Source organism: Pezoporus flaviventris, unplaced genomic scaffold (assembly GCF_033815535.1).
Source record: "Pezoporus flaviventris isolate CSIRO_AGI_PZ_B2104156 unplaced genomic scaffold, CSIRO_AGI_Pfla_v1 ptg000054l, whole genome shotgun sequence".
Lineage (NCBI taxonomy): Eukaryota > Metazoa > Chordata > Aves > Psittaciformes > Psittacidae > Pezoporus > Pezoporus flaviventris.
This window is the reverse complement of record NW_026892602.1, coordinates 8612939-8628350: the sequence shown is the minus strand read 5'-3', so window position 1 is coordinate 8628350 and position 15412 is coordinate 8612939. Positions and strand designations below refer to the sequence as shown.

Genomic DNA, 15412 nt, shown 5'->3' with positions numbered 1-15412 from the left:
TATAAAGCTCTGTTTAACTGTGTTTAGTCCTAAGACCTTTCAAACTTTATCTGTGACTTCGTAAGATAAATTTGGTAATAATTTTTTTAAAAAGAAATTGCTTTGGGGAAGATGCAAGGGTACAACCCTTCTTCTGAACACCTACTGCATAGCATTTACAATTTCAAATGTAGTAGTAGTAATAATAATAGTGCTACTGTATTAAATAGAGCCTCTTCATAGAAATGGACCTTATTCCTTTAAAAGCTTAGCTTCCACTTCTCTATTTGTCATCATTTAATTAACCAGTTATCTGAATTGAATCACTCAAGAGACAGAACTCTCCCCCTCCTTTGCCCAGTCAAAGTATGCTAGGGTCTGAGATGTTTGGATTAAAAATACTAGGTTGATAGTGAGTAATGGTCTATATACGCTTTGTTACTGTTCTTTGTTGTATTTAAACATGGACTAATTTAAAGATTTCATTCTCTGTTTAAGTATGATTGTACAGCAAAAACAGATTTAGATTTTATAATTTTACATTAATTTGGAAGGCTTCTTAATTTACAAAGTTCGTATGTTTCATTTTCATTGCTTTCAAGCTGAAGGAGTCATGAAACTGAATGACATCTGTGTAAGGCAGCTATCCTTGAGTGGTAGAGATGAGACTCTTGCTTTGAGCATAGTATGTTCAGAATGTTGATTGTTTTGTAAAAGTTTTACAAAATTGCTTTGTGATTACTGTAAATATGTACAAAATGTCAGTGGCATGAGTTTTATGGTAAGCATTATAGGCCTAATTTAAGTGAGAAGTACATAGTCTAGAAATGCTAAGTAAATTTGGAACACATCAGCAAAGATGCTATCTTGAAGTAAATACCTGCAAAGCATACACACCTTTTTTTTTGTGTACACTTTTAAAATAAGAGGAAAATACGTGTAGCAACTTGTCTGTAAGGTGTCTGTTCATTTTTGTGGCCTCAGTTTCAAACTCTGTTTCGTCTTTGAGATTAATGATTAGGCTTATCTTCATTAATGACTTGTACCAGCAATGAGTTCTATAGTTGTCAATGAAAAATTCAGTTTGTCACAGAATCATAGAATAGTTAGGGTTGGAAAGGACCTTAAGATGATCAAGTTCCAACCCCGCTGCCACGGGCAGGGACACCTCACACTAAACCAGGTCACCCAAGGCTCTGTCTAACCTGGCCTTGAACACCACCAGGCATGGAGCATTCACAACTTCCTTGGGCAACCCATTCCAGTGCCTCAGCACCCTTGCAGTAAAGGACTTGCTCCTTATATCCAATCTGAACTTCCTCTGTTTAAGTTTTAACCCATTACCCCTTGTCCTATCACTACAGTCCCTAATGAAGAGTCCCTCAAACTCCCATGAGTTTTCTACACTTTTGTGCCTGGCTGTTCCAAAACCATCCCAAAAGCTTTATAATTTTTGTAATTGTTACCGTGCATTATATAAGTGGTGTACCTAAATCTCCTGAGCAGAGATTAAATGAACTGCTTCGTATCTCTATGTACAACAGAAGTGAATCTTGCCTGGAGCACTGGTTAGAATGGAGGCCTTGGCTAGGTGAACAGTGACCAAGAGTAGTGTGTGAGCACTTTGAGTGGCACATAAAAAAGTAGGTTTTTCTTTCATATCTTGCTTAAGATTTAGGTCTTGGCAGCCTGGAGGTGGCCTTTATCTATCATGAGGTAGAACTACCGTAAAACCCAGTGAAATTTGCAATAGTGTTGCAACAATGTTGGCAACTAGGAATTTTTCTGCTGTCTTTATAGACTAACTGCAAAACATGAGCCTGGGCTTCTTTTTCTCGTTCGTTTTGGATGACAGAATCTGTTTCATATTGTCTATTTGCATACTGGGTTTATCTGCTCATAGGTGTTCTGTATCTGGGGAAAAAATGTGCAGAGTGCATAAAATAGAGTTGATTATCACATGGTTATTAAAGTTTTGGGTTTCTCAGTTAGAAAATGGTGGAAGAATTTGCATATATTTACATAGGTGCATATGTATTGGCTACTTCTATTTGTCAGGCTGGCATCTTGGGAGTCCTTACTGTGAAGATGAGCTTTACACAGGGACATTTTGACCCTCTAAATATAGAAGTTTGCAAATATGGTGTGTAGTCTATGAAAATACAGAAAGTAAGAGAAGACTGGGAAGAACACTATATAGGAAAAAATGCTACTGTGTTACTTGTTTATTAAATAGGACTAAGTTATATTTTGAGAGAAAATATTGCAGATGACTTAAGAATTATTAGAAGTACTGAAAAATTATGCAGGGAAGAATGAACACAGCATTGCTTCATTTACAGAACCAGTACGATAGAACATGATAGATACAGAAAGATAATAAATAGTATAAAGAAAATGAATTGTGTTTGAATATGCTTCCCCTACAGTTAGACTAATCAGATATTCAGTGAAGTTGAATGGTCGCACTTTCAAAGCATTTACAAGAAATTTTAGATTTTTTTTCTTATATGTTTGTAATTAACCTCTGGAACTCATTGCTACAATATCTTGTAGAAAACAAATTTTTGTGAGATTTTCAAAAACAATAATGTAACTCTTGTGTATATATATGTATATAACATGTAGAGCTGTTCCAGATAGAATTAGAGATACGTTAGCTGTATGAAATGTCAGTGGTTCTAGTATTGAGGCAAACGCTGATAGGAGTTACAAAGAGCCTTCCCTTGTGCAAGTGGTATATGGTCTTTTCTGTGATGAGGTTTGGATTTCAGTGGCCTTTGAAGTGATTGTCCGAACCTGAATCTCGTATACAGCCCTGTTGTATAGTTGGTTAGTTATCTTTTCTTGTTACAGCCTGAGAGGTCTTTGTGGTTTGATATTGAGGCGTTAAAACTGAGCGAAATTTGTATTACTTAAGGTAGTTTATTTTGCTTTACACAGCCTCTTCTACTAGAGAATTAGGGAAGTTCTGTATTAAGTGATATTTCAGCTGCAACAATGACATCTAGGGGCTGATTTATATTAATTTAACTTAGATATGTATCTCCATTTTTTTTAAGGTAGTTACTAGCAAGTTTACTAAATTATTACTGTTTGCTGAAACGCTGGAAATCTGAAGTGTCGTATATTCAGAAAACAGCCATGACATTTAAAAATTCTTACTTTTTGTGCTTTGTTTTATCTTGATCTGTCTTTTAGTTATTTTAGTACCACTAACACTGCAAATAGTGAATCTCTTACTGCTTTAGAGCTTGTATTTTTCCATGATATGTTATCAAATTGTGAGATTTTTTTCGCTCTCTGCTTGATGCATATTCTACAAATTAAAGGGAAATATCTTTGACTCTCTTCTCTTATATGGCTTATTGCATCTCCTAAAATCACATCTACTTTGTTTTGTACAGGAAATAAGACAAAAATAAGACAAAATCCCTATATTCAGTCCCCTGTTTCCGCCAGCTTTATGGGTGTGTAGATAAAGGCTTGACTCCAGATTTAAACCCCGTGATTCAGGGCCACCTCTAAGCTATACGTAAATCCAATTTTATGCATGCAAGTAAGTGTATACGTAAAATGCCTAATTGCAATTTAGAGATGATTTAACAGCGTCTGTCCTATTATTTGTAAAATTACTTTCTTTCCCTTGAATCTTAGTTATTTGGCTGTAAGTCACTTATTTGGAATTGCTTTTTACAGAAAAAAAATTTCTATATTTCATTCCCATCAGCTTCTTCACTGATGGTTACAACTTTTTCTCAGGAATAAGAGAATATAATTTTTCTGCAAAATTCCCCTCATGCCATTCTGTGGAATATGTGGTGCTGTTTTTAACATACTGACATTTCATTGGTATTGAGAAGAAGAGACTTGAAAAGGAACCCTTGACTGTAAGAAATAGGGAAAGGCTCATCTTTTTCCTTAATAGTTCCTTAAAACTTTTGAGTCATATTTGTTGTTTTGGGAGAGTGTTGCTCAAGTCAGTAAGATTAAACCTTAAAGTTAAGTTTTGTAAAATGTAAAACTTAGAGCTGTATTTTCATAGGACCTGTCAGTCAGCTGTTAGGAGGCACTCAGTTTAAGAGAATGTGAGAAATCACCTGACATGAGATTGCTGATGATACACTAAGAGTAGAAGTGAGGGTAAACCAACTTCCTTCATACCTTTTCTGGTAGGTATGTAAGAGAAAGAAACTACAACCAGGTGAGCTGAAAATAGTGAGACATTAAGGAAAGCTTCACCTTGGCTCAAATTAAGGTACTGAAATGTTCTCTACAATAAATAAAGGTGTGTTGATACAACTATACCAGCGGGAACATAGATAATGCGCAGACATTCTACTGGCACAGCAATTCTTTTTACAATTGCTGTATTTGCTGGTTTCATCTGTGAAGTAAGTGAAAGCTTATTTCTGGCTGTGATACTGGCAAAACATAGTTATAATGACATTCTGTGTTAAGTCTTACACAAAAATGTAAAAAGATTACATTCCTAACTCCTATTAGTATGTTAGTAGATTATTTTTATGGACTTGGTCCAAGTATCACAGTGGGCATATGTGCCTCTCAGTGGAAGGTCTGCAGTGAGTGTAAAGCAGCCGAGGATAAATCTGAGTGGTAGCTGAATGTGAATGGGAGTGGAGGAAGGAAGAAACAGGAAAGAAAAATTTACAACATTCTCAGAAAATAAGTAACGATTCTTAATGTCTATTTTAGCCTATATCAGTATAACACTGACATTTTATGATTCTGTTTTGCAAAGGAGTGGGTTTGCAGCAGTGACTGAAGATAGTAGGATGCGTTATGACTTCAAATGTTTCAAACACCAGTTTTCTTCTGCCTTCGAAAAAACACATTTAAAAAATAGCTGAACCATGACATACTCATTCATATATTGAGGCAAAATATGGAATCAAGAACACTGGATCCTCTGAAACCAGGGCACTTCAGGGAAAATTGTTAGGGGATGAGCTAGAATTTGTCAATTCTTTGGACTGGATTCTGCAGTGATCTAGGGTAGTGAAAGCCTCTGAGAGTCAATGGGATCTAGCTTTCTCTCTAGCCTGTCCCTTTACCAGTTTACTGTTCTCTACAGTTGTAGGAATGATATGCCCTCTGTTAGGTGACAACTGGACCTTACTGCCATCTTTTTCTTCTTTTTTTGTGAATGATAAATCAGTAGCTTTCATTCTTAAAAGGTGTTTCACCATTGTCTTCCAAAGACTCAGGGCTTCTCCTAGCCCTTGTAATATGCACTTTTCTGTGTCTTTATTAATGTAAAGATGGTCTGTGTACTAAGGACTCATGTGTTTTAAATTAGTGAGAATCATAAGGAGAGTTTGGGTTGTTTTTTACTGCTGAATTTGCCATGGGGAAACTCCACTTTGAATAAAGACAGAAATTATTTAACTCTACAGAAAACATCAAGGCAGTTCCTAGAGACTTGCCACATGATGTACTATATTTTAATGTCTATTATTATTTTCACTTTTTATTACTTTGCATAGATAGTGCTATTTTTGCGAGTTCTTACTCCAAGCAGTGCTTTCTTAGATATGTAATTCAATTAAAGCAGTGTAGAATGTGATTTGTTACTGGCAGTTGTAGCAAGGGGAATCATATGCACAAAGACTCCTACAATGATGACAGCAAACTACCGCTCTTTTTCTTGTTACAGTTGGTGAAAATACATGTCCTTTGCATTCTTAAGAGAAATTAACTGTACGGGAAATGTTGCGTTATAGCAGATCCATTCTGATCACAGTTACATTTTCCCCCAGTGACTGTCCTTGGTGTGTGTTTTACGTATACAAGAGAATTCATTTGTGAATGACAAGTTGCAGTAGAATTGGAATCAGACCCTACATTACATAAATCAGTATTTCACAAATAAAAGGAGATCTATTAAAAAGAATTTGACTCTCTGGGGTTCTAATACAGTCAATATTCCTGTAATTGATTTAATTGCATGAATTACTTTTTCCTCCTTGTTAAATCTGTTATTGTAGACTAAAATGCACTCATTTCTGGTGCGAGAGAATTTCTGGCTTATGTACTACATGCTAGCTCCCAAAGGATAAAATAATACCAAAAATTTGTAAATCCAGCCATGTGTGACACTGTGGTATATACATATAACTTAATTTCAGTAGCCATTACTAATATAGGCCAGAATAAAGTTATTAAGGTTTCCTGCTCAGCGTAACTTTAATCAAAAAATAACAAGTGCTTTTGAGTACTTCTCATATCATTAAACCTGATTGTGTTCTTCAGCAAATGTTCTGGCTAGTCCTGGCAACTTCCCTTATGTTCCATAGATTGATCTCTTCCTGCAGACATTTTCTTACTTAAAGTTCAATCTGTTTTTTGCCAAATGGGATTATGTAGGGTTTTTTAAATCACGCGCATATGTGCTTGAGGTGGCTTTTAAGCAGTAGATTGAAGTTTTAGGGTGTGACATTTTTCAGAGAACTTTAGCATAGAAGGCACCTGAACCTAACCTTGATAAAGTTTGCAAAATTTATATAGCCTTTGACGTATTTGTGATGTGTATGATGGTGTAACACTTCTGTTATGCCCCCATAAAACCTTTAGGAGTACAAACATACAATTTCTGAGCATCCTTACATTACAAGCAGACAACACTGCAGATATTTCATAGTACCCAATAAATATATTTTTCCAGTTTTCATCATTAAAATATTTATTTGGCCTCCAAAGCCTTAAATAAGAAAATTTATGCAACTTTCCTGTCTGTGCGACAGAACTTGTGCACTTGTTCCCTCAAAATATGTATTAAAATCATAACAGGAACTGGAGTTCTCCATCCTACTGTGATTTTCGCCTGAAAGTCTAAAAAAGCAGCAAGCAAACAAACAAAACCCTGTAAATTTTAAATTCCCTTTTCAAATTTTCTGAGTCAAATTCTTGTTCATGAGTTTGTGTAAAATTAGGAGCTCATAGTTTGGCTCACTTTATGAACATTCCTTGACACTGAAAGATTATTTTCTGTAACCCTTAGCGCAGTGTGTGCATGCAGGTCTCCAGGTGCCTGTGTTCACTTCCATGAACATAGGGAAGTAAAATCGTGTTTTCACTGCAGATATACATGTGGAATCTGCACACAGTGAGCATTGAACTGCATGAAAACAAAGGAGTCTCTTCATTCTTAGTTATTGAATCTTGTTACTGTTTATATATTAGACCAAAATGAACCATCACACTTTTCTGTAGTGACCTTGAGGTGGCAGCAGCATTACATTCAATTCTGCCAGACACCAAGTCCATTAAAGGGGAAAGTAAAATTTGCAATAAATCAAAATAATACTGATTGTTATAATTTTATTACCAGAGCATTAAGTCAATAAAACTTATCTGAAATGTCATTTGCATTGTACACAATTTTTACTAGTTATCAAGTATGTTTTAAAAGCATGTTTAAAGCAACCAAATGAAGAAATCAGTGATAAATTGTTGGAAAGCTGGGACTTGTCTAATGATGTAGTAAAACTAAAGTCTGTTTTGATCTCTGCTATTGTAAAAGACTGTTTCTGAAAGCATTTGTTCGTACAGTAACATCTTGGGTCTTGACTGACTGATGTCTGATTAAATATTTTCCTGCAAGTTGTCAGGTCCTTTTTCATTCATGATTTTATGTAGAAAGGTCATCTAATTATATGACACCCTTTCAGTGAAGGAGAATGTGTTTGTTTCTTTTAATAATGAGGAATAATGAAACTTATTTATGTTGGAAGTCAGAGAAATTTATTGGAGAATTACAACATGAGAAACATGAAAATTAAAAAAACCCTTTTAATAGCATATTCATTACCAAGAAGCTCACAGGTAATGAAATAGTTGTATGAAAGCCAGTATATTGGGTGATATAATACTGCTCATGTCAGTTTTCAGGTTATGGTTGTTGGACATTTCTATGTTGTCAATTACTATTAGGTTACAAAATTATTATTAGCTAATTAGTCAAAATAGGAGACACTAGAAGAAAAGGTTAAAAACATTTGTTTTTTACAAACTTTGAATCAGCTTCTGGCTGGGAAGCTGGTTGGTGTGTAGTAATACTCCACAATGATCCTGGGGCGTGGGTTTTGTTGCCGCTGTTCTGCAAGACTAGCGCAAGTTTGGTCTGGAAGTCAAACGAGGTATCTGTTACTCAATTTAGTGATGTTGAAAAAACAACATTCAAAACTAGTTATCATAACTAATGCAGGAAAATAATGTTACTAATGTGTTTATGTAACAGTTAAAAATGGATTTGAAGGAAACCCTTTGTCTGACTGCTGCTAAAGGAGTCCCAATTACTGACTAAAGATAGCTTATGTAATAGTTGAAATAATGCAGTGATAATTTAACAAAAAATAAGGTTATATGTTGATAATTTAAGTTTGTCATTTATTCAATATTTAGGGGTTTATGTTTATTCTAAGACAGGACATTTAGACCAGTTTACCCCTATATTCACATTTCACTTGTTTTATTTGTTGACCAGTTGTTCCTTGACAACTTTTTCAATACCTCATGAAATACAAATATTAAATATAAACTAGTATAGCAACATCTAAACAAAAATATAAATATATGTTGAATTATAGTTCCAGAATGATGTGTTAGTAGATTTAAAAAGCAGATGGAGAATTACAAACCAGAAGCCAAACAGAGATTACAACACATGAATACCATTTGGGCTGTGCCAGTGGTTATCACAGCCAATACAAATAGTATTACTTCAACTAAGACATAGAGTTGGTCTTTTACTTCTTCTGATTAGTACTTTATTTTTTTCTTTGTCACACTTTGATGGTTTTTAAGCTGACTTCTATGATTTTACAGTGTCCAAAGTTATGGATGCGGCAGAATAACCGAAGAAACAGTATTCCTGTGAGGAATGTAATTCACTGTGAGTCTCTTTCTTCTTTCTTTCTGATTTTAACCTTATGGCTCTTTATCATCAAAATGTATTTATCTCAGAAGTAAAAGTGAAGCAACACTGTATATGAGCTGAACATATTACATAGCGAGTAATTTTTTTTAAGACATATGTATAGAAATGAGGTTTAGAGGATACCCTTAATTTCTGTAGATCAAGAACCTTGATTGTCAGTATCTCAAAAGCTGAGATTTGCTTTTGTTTGTCTTTAGAGAACCATAAACACACATTTTGTTGGAGAAATAGAAAAATTGCAATTGTCACAGTGGGGGCTCTTTGTAAGGATACAAAATTCAAATAAACAGGTTGCCCTCGACTTCAGTGGGAGAAGAATCTACTATAGATGTTGCAGAATATTCCAGAGCTTTTGACCTGGAGTCAGTCTTTTAGAATTTATTCAAGTGTTAGTTTAGCATTTGTCAAATGCTCAGGCATTAATGTTAGCAAGACTTTAAGACCTTGTTGTCCTGAAATCAAAATGCTGTCTTAAAAGTAACCTTGCTATGCTGAAATGGAAGGTACCTGATGTGATCTGTCTCTTTTGGTTAAGCTGTGCAGTATATGATAAAAGGTATTTTATTATTTTGTGCAGTAATTTGTATAGCAAGGATTATATTGCAGACTGTTCAGTTAGCAATACTACTGTTCGGTTAAATCACATTACCTTGGACATTAAAACAATCATTCTAAAACATGATTTATAATGATTTGAACATGTTTGTAAAAAATAGATGACTGTTGTACATTTACAGTTGACACGGAGGTCCCTAATGCCAAGAAAGCATTCTTGACCTTGATGGGTAGTTGCAATTCCATTTAAATCAATTGCCAATACAAGTCAAATGAAGTTCTTATGGCTGTCTAGTGTGCACTTCCCTGTTCTTCTGACATTATTGGTCTACTCCAAGTCATTCTTCAATCTTTTAACAGCTGAAAGGGACCTGCATTCTGCAGCTTTATGAGAAAGCAGCACTAAGTTGTACTTCTCTGTATTTTGAAAGCTTCCACTCTTTGACTGACTTTATTTCCAAATTAACTAAGCAAATCCCATCTTTTCCTACATAAAATAGAGTACTTGGTCTCTTGCTGGCAAAGCCAGGCTTTTCCCTACTGCAGAGAATACAGAATACATTTTGTGCACCTACAATCTTACTGGTCATTCATTTAATTTGATAGAAAATAAACTGATCTTTCAACTCTGAAAACTGAAGATCTTTGTTAGTTTAGCTTTATTAAAAACTTTCTTTATGTTAAATGTGACATATTCTAAACATAATTTACGTTAACAAAGATGGTGAATACAATTTTTGGGGTGTTTTTTTGGGGTGGAAGAGAAAGGGGCACCAATTCAGAAAAATAACTTGGAAATTTATCCTGTGTTTGTGCATGTCTGGATGTTTATTTCTACAAAAGATATTGCTAAAACCGGAGATGAATATATGAAAAGAGACAAGAAGTTTAGTCAACAGTCTTGGTAAAATTTTAAGGTTACTTATGAATGTGTTAATCTCTTTGCTCAAATAAGAAAATCCTTAGATATATATAACTTTCTAAAATACCTGGGGTTTGTGTGATTAACTTACTGGTAATATTTTACTCTTAATATTTTTACTCTTCTAAATGAATTTAAGTGTCTCCTTTTTGACTAGTGGGAATATTAAAAGGTCAGATCATGGCACAGTTTATGAGACTCACAAACCCTGAGTACAGACACTTTTTTAAAGACAGATAATACAAACTACAGCTAATCTCCAGATCTCTTTCATAAACTAGTCCAAGCTTTCAGAAGATCCTGTATGAATGAATATAGTAGGAGAACTTAGTCTGACTGATATGTTCACCTTAAATATACACAACTAATAAGAATTGTAATGCTAAAAGTGATTCTGGTTGCTAGTGGAACCTGGCTGGGATAGTGTTCACAGGTTGCTGCAATTAATGCAAAACTAATCACCAGTCCTCCATGGAGAAATGCAAATTACAAGTTGTTAGAGGGCCTGTTCTGTTCAATAGGATTTGTATTGCAGCTAATCCACTTAGCAGTATCTCATGTTTCTCTGTTGAGATGTTGTTTTAGGAAGTAATGAAATATGATTCCTTTCTAGAGATTCTATGGACTTCTTTAGTTTCAGCATTTTGACTCTTTTTTGTTACTAAATATGTAAGAATGTCTGTCTTTCTTTCTTTCCCATTCCCATTGGCTGAGATCAAAGTAAGTGGCCCTATTTTTTTTAGTTTTCCTAAGCCCCTGGAAACTGCATTAGATGAAGCCATAGCTACAGAATTGATCTTCTTGATGTATAGAAAATGTTACATATACAGTTCTCGTCTCTGCAGTTGAAATTCAAAGATTCTGCTGTGTCTAATATTTGGCCTGTCTGCTGGTGGGCAAGAAGAGCTGCACAAACTTGCATTTGGTTACCCATTTTCACGAAACAAACCTTTTTGCTTTGTGTTTTAATTCTTTAATTTAAAAGTAGTCATAAACAACACTGTCATGTCAAACGATCTTTTACTCCTTCTGACAGTATATATGCTTACCAGCAGTTGGTAGGAGGAAATGCATCAGCTGTGAGTTCTCCTGTCCTCAATAAAGATACTTGTCCCTAAACCTGGGTGTTCTATACTGTGACTTAATCTGAAGAGCAGCTGTGCTGAACAGATGTAGCCTGTGTCCTCACAATGTTTGTAGGGTCACAGGAAGACACATTTGAAGGAAGGCACTGGGTTGCATTTACCTCCCATTGAAACACATGACAAAATCATAAAATTCAGGTTTTATTGTAGAAAGCAAAAACATTGGAACACTAATTTTCAAGGGTTCGAGCTAGATGATCTTTAGGGTTCTTTCCAAAACCCAGACCATTCTATGATCTTACAAACCCAATGTCGTGGTTTAAGCCCAAGAAATAAGAACCATGCAGTCTTCTCCCTCCCCTGCTCTTTCTTCCCCCTGCTCCTGGAGGGATGGGGAGGAGAACTGAAAGAATGTAACTCCCACGGGTTGAGATAAGAACAGTCCAGTAACTAAGGTATAACACAAAACCACTGCTGCTACCACCAATAATAATGATAAAGGAAATAACAAAAGAAGAGAATACAATACCACCCGCTGACCGATACCTAGCCCTACCCAGCAGTACACTAGCCCTTCTGAGTAACTCTCAGTTTACATCCTGGACATGACGTGCTGCGATATGGAGTACCTCTTTGGTCAGTTTGGGTCAGGTGTCCTGTCTCTGCTTCCTCCCAGCTTCCCCTCCTCACTGGCAGAGCATGAGATTGAGAAAGTCCTTGGTCAGAGTAAACATTCTGACCAGTAACTAAAACCATCGATGTTATCAGCGCTGTTCCCAAGCTGAAAGTCAAAAACACAGCACTGCCCCAGCTACTAAGAAGGAGAAAAAATGACTGCTACTGCTGAACCCAGGACACACGATTTTGATGATAGCACCAGAATCATTACTTTTATTTAATTATGGAGGGGTAATTCCTCTCAGAACAAGTTCTGTATGTGTTATAAGTAAATTTTGTAAATAAAAATACAATGTTATTAAAATTGAATGTTTGGCAAATATTTTCTTCAGAATTAGATACGTGTTGGTCATTTGTTTTTTGCCATTTTGTTTTGTTGCCAGTTGGAAGCCGAAGAGCCAAAATGTAAAAGGTTATGAAGTCTCCTGTTTTCTGTATTCCATTGAATGTTTGACCTTTTATTGTAGAATGTAGTCTTTTCATGCAGTGAAGATTTAGAACCAGATATGCAACCAAACAAGAGCAACTTCCAGAAAATAAGATAATTTTGGTTTGTGCAGCCTTTTACTTTGACATGAAAACCATTCCTAAAAAAAAAAAAAAAAAAAAAAAGCCATCTGCTACTTTATTGTCTGATATCAGCAGCAGAATAATGTCCGATTTTAATATCATACTGCTTGACTATGTATGGCACTAATTTGTTCTGTGACATCAATGAATCAAAGTAGAGTTCCTGATAGAAGAACATCAAAAGGAAATTAATCTCTCTGTGATAGTATTAATAATTTCAGAATGGATGTGTTTTGCTCAATTATTGTAAGCGTTGAAAGCTGTGTTTTGGTGGACTGTTAGATCAATATCACAACTGCTACACAAATGGAGTGTGTAGGAGCAAGACTACTGCTCTTCAGTAGCCAGTCAGGAGTGTCAAGAAGTTTAGTCAACATTCTTAGGAAAATTTTATGGTTATTTAAGGAAAGGAGACATGGAAGTGTGAAATTGGTGGGGGAGGGGAGAAACTGGAAAAAAAAAAGGCAACTTTTCAATATGTTGGAGAAGATGGTGGGTCTGTCATTAAAGGTAACATCAGTGGAGTTTGTAACAGGAATTTACTGTGTGATACTGGAAGAAATTTAGTGCTAATGGAGGCTAATTAATAATAACTTTCAGGTATACTAAATGCATCTCAGGCAAAGATACATGTAGAAGTATGGCATGCTGGAGGTGTCATAATGTGTATTCAGCATATATATCTTGGAAATACTGTGTTTATTTAAAAGTATTTTATTATTTTCCTTTATTATTTTGTTTGGTATATAACTTGTTGGATGCATATAATCTAAATATTTATTTATTAGACAGCATGTTTCTTTATGTACCCCTCCCAAATACCCATACAGTTTCATTCACATCTTTCTCTACAAATAGATATACATGTTTTGACACAGTACATGAAATTTGGGCATTTTTATATATAGATCCTTCCAAGTGCTTACACAATTCAGGAGTAGAAGAAAGGGTTACTATGGTAAAGCATGATTTTTGTAGCTACAGAGCATGACACCCACAGACAGACAAGGACTATATTTAGGATTCCAGTTTTGTGCAGAGAATAGAACTAAATAAGCACAGAGGCCCAGATGTGAACTAAATACTGGCAGTATGGATGTGTGATCAAAATATCCAGGTATATCAGAGACTGACTAAAGAACTTAAAGTCAGTAAGAATCCAGGTAAGGATAAGATTTCAAGTAAATCTACTATTCCTTTCTTATGTTTATCACTTTCAGCTTTCCCACATTTTCTTCACCCCTCAGCTGGCAGTGAGTAGTGTTTTTCAGCCTGGGAGTATGGTGGGTTGACCTCGTCCTGCCACCAGCCGCACATCCAGCTGCTCTCTTATCTCCCTTCTCCATGATGAAAAAGCTCATGGGTCAAGATAAAAACTTGAGATCACTTATCAGTTACCAGCATGGGCAAATCAGACTTGACTTTGACCAGACAGAGTGGGGGGAAAAATAATTTAATTTATTGACATATAAAATAGATTTAGATGGTGAGAGACAAAGATGACAATCAAAACAACAGCTTCTTGTGCTTCCCTCCTCTTTTTCCCAGGCTCAATTTTACTCCTTCCTTCACGACTCTGCTACCCACCCCTGCCCCAGTCAGTGCAGGGGTTTGGGGATGGCTGGTTGTGGTCAGTCTATAACAGTTCCTCTCTGCTGCGCTTTCCTCCTCACACTTTTCTCTTGCTTCAGTGGGAGTCTTTTCCAGGGCAGTAGTTCCTTTAGGAAATACCTGCTTCTGTGGCATGGGGCCCTCCACAGACTACAGTTTGGTGCTTCCCCATGGTTTCCCCATGGGCTGCAGGGAAGCCCTGTGTCTGGAATACCTGCTCTAGACCCTGGGGCACCTCCTCCAGCCGTCATCCCTCTGCCCTCGATCCTTGCAAGGCTTTTCGTCACATTTCTCCTCCCTCTTCCCTTCACAACCAGGCGCAATTCACCCTTTCTGACGGCTCAGCTGTTCCTTGCTCTGGGTGGCTGCAGAAGCAGCCTGTCCACCAGGTGGCAGCCCTGACACCACCTCAACAGGGACCGCGTTCAGCCGCCCGCAGTAAAACCCCTATAGCGACGCCCAGAGTCTACTAATTAGCTTTGTACTAATCGTCGCTTAATTTCTTTACTCATACAAGGCTACCACTGATTAATGAGTTTGGTTTTTTTTGGTCTAGGAAGATGCAACGACTGCTTTTTAAGATTCCATAGAATTCCTAACAAGGCTGACATACTTCCTTCTAGATCAGCACTGTGAGTGTGAGGCCTTTTTTCTGCATTGGCCAAGGTAACATCAGATACTTTTACAACCTCTATCTGATCTACTGTAAGAGTATCTTATTACGTCAGATGAGTAAGTAGACAGTATGGTGAGAAGGCTTCCACAGAATGTCAGCAGAAACCTTGGGAAGATCAATACACATCTAACCAGCATCTCTGTTCTACTCTGTTCTTCACCACCTCCTTTGCTTTGCCTTCTGCCCAAGCTAGTATTTTCAAAGGCAAGCCAACCTGAAAAGTGTCTGACTGTGACATTTGAAGGAACTGCTTCCCAGCAGTCACAGATTTGCAATACCCCATTTTGACCACTGCAGATGTGCTGTCTGTATTGTCTATGCCTGTTTCAAGGGTAACAAAAGAAGTGGCGACAGGAAAACTGTGAGGTAATCCCCTT

At 36.3% G+C, this 15412-nt stretch overlaps 1 long non-coding RNA gene across 1 annotated transcript in view; it reads left to right on the top strand.

Moving 5' to 3' along the window:
• Nucleotides 1-5955: 5955 nt before the first annotated feature.
• LOC133277354 (uncharacterized) overlaps nt 5956-15412 on the top strand; it is a 31173-nt gene continuing 21716 nt past the window's right edge. The window contains exon 1 of the long non-coding RNA XR_009746170.1: nt 5956-8893. This is a non-coding gene — a long non-coding RNA (uncharacterized LOC133277354). The remainder of the gene's footprint in view (nt 8894-15412) is intronic.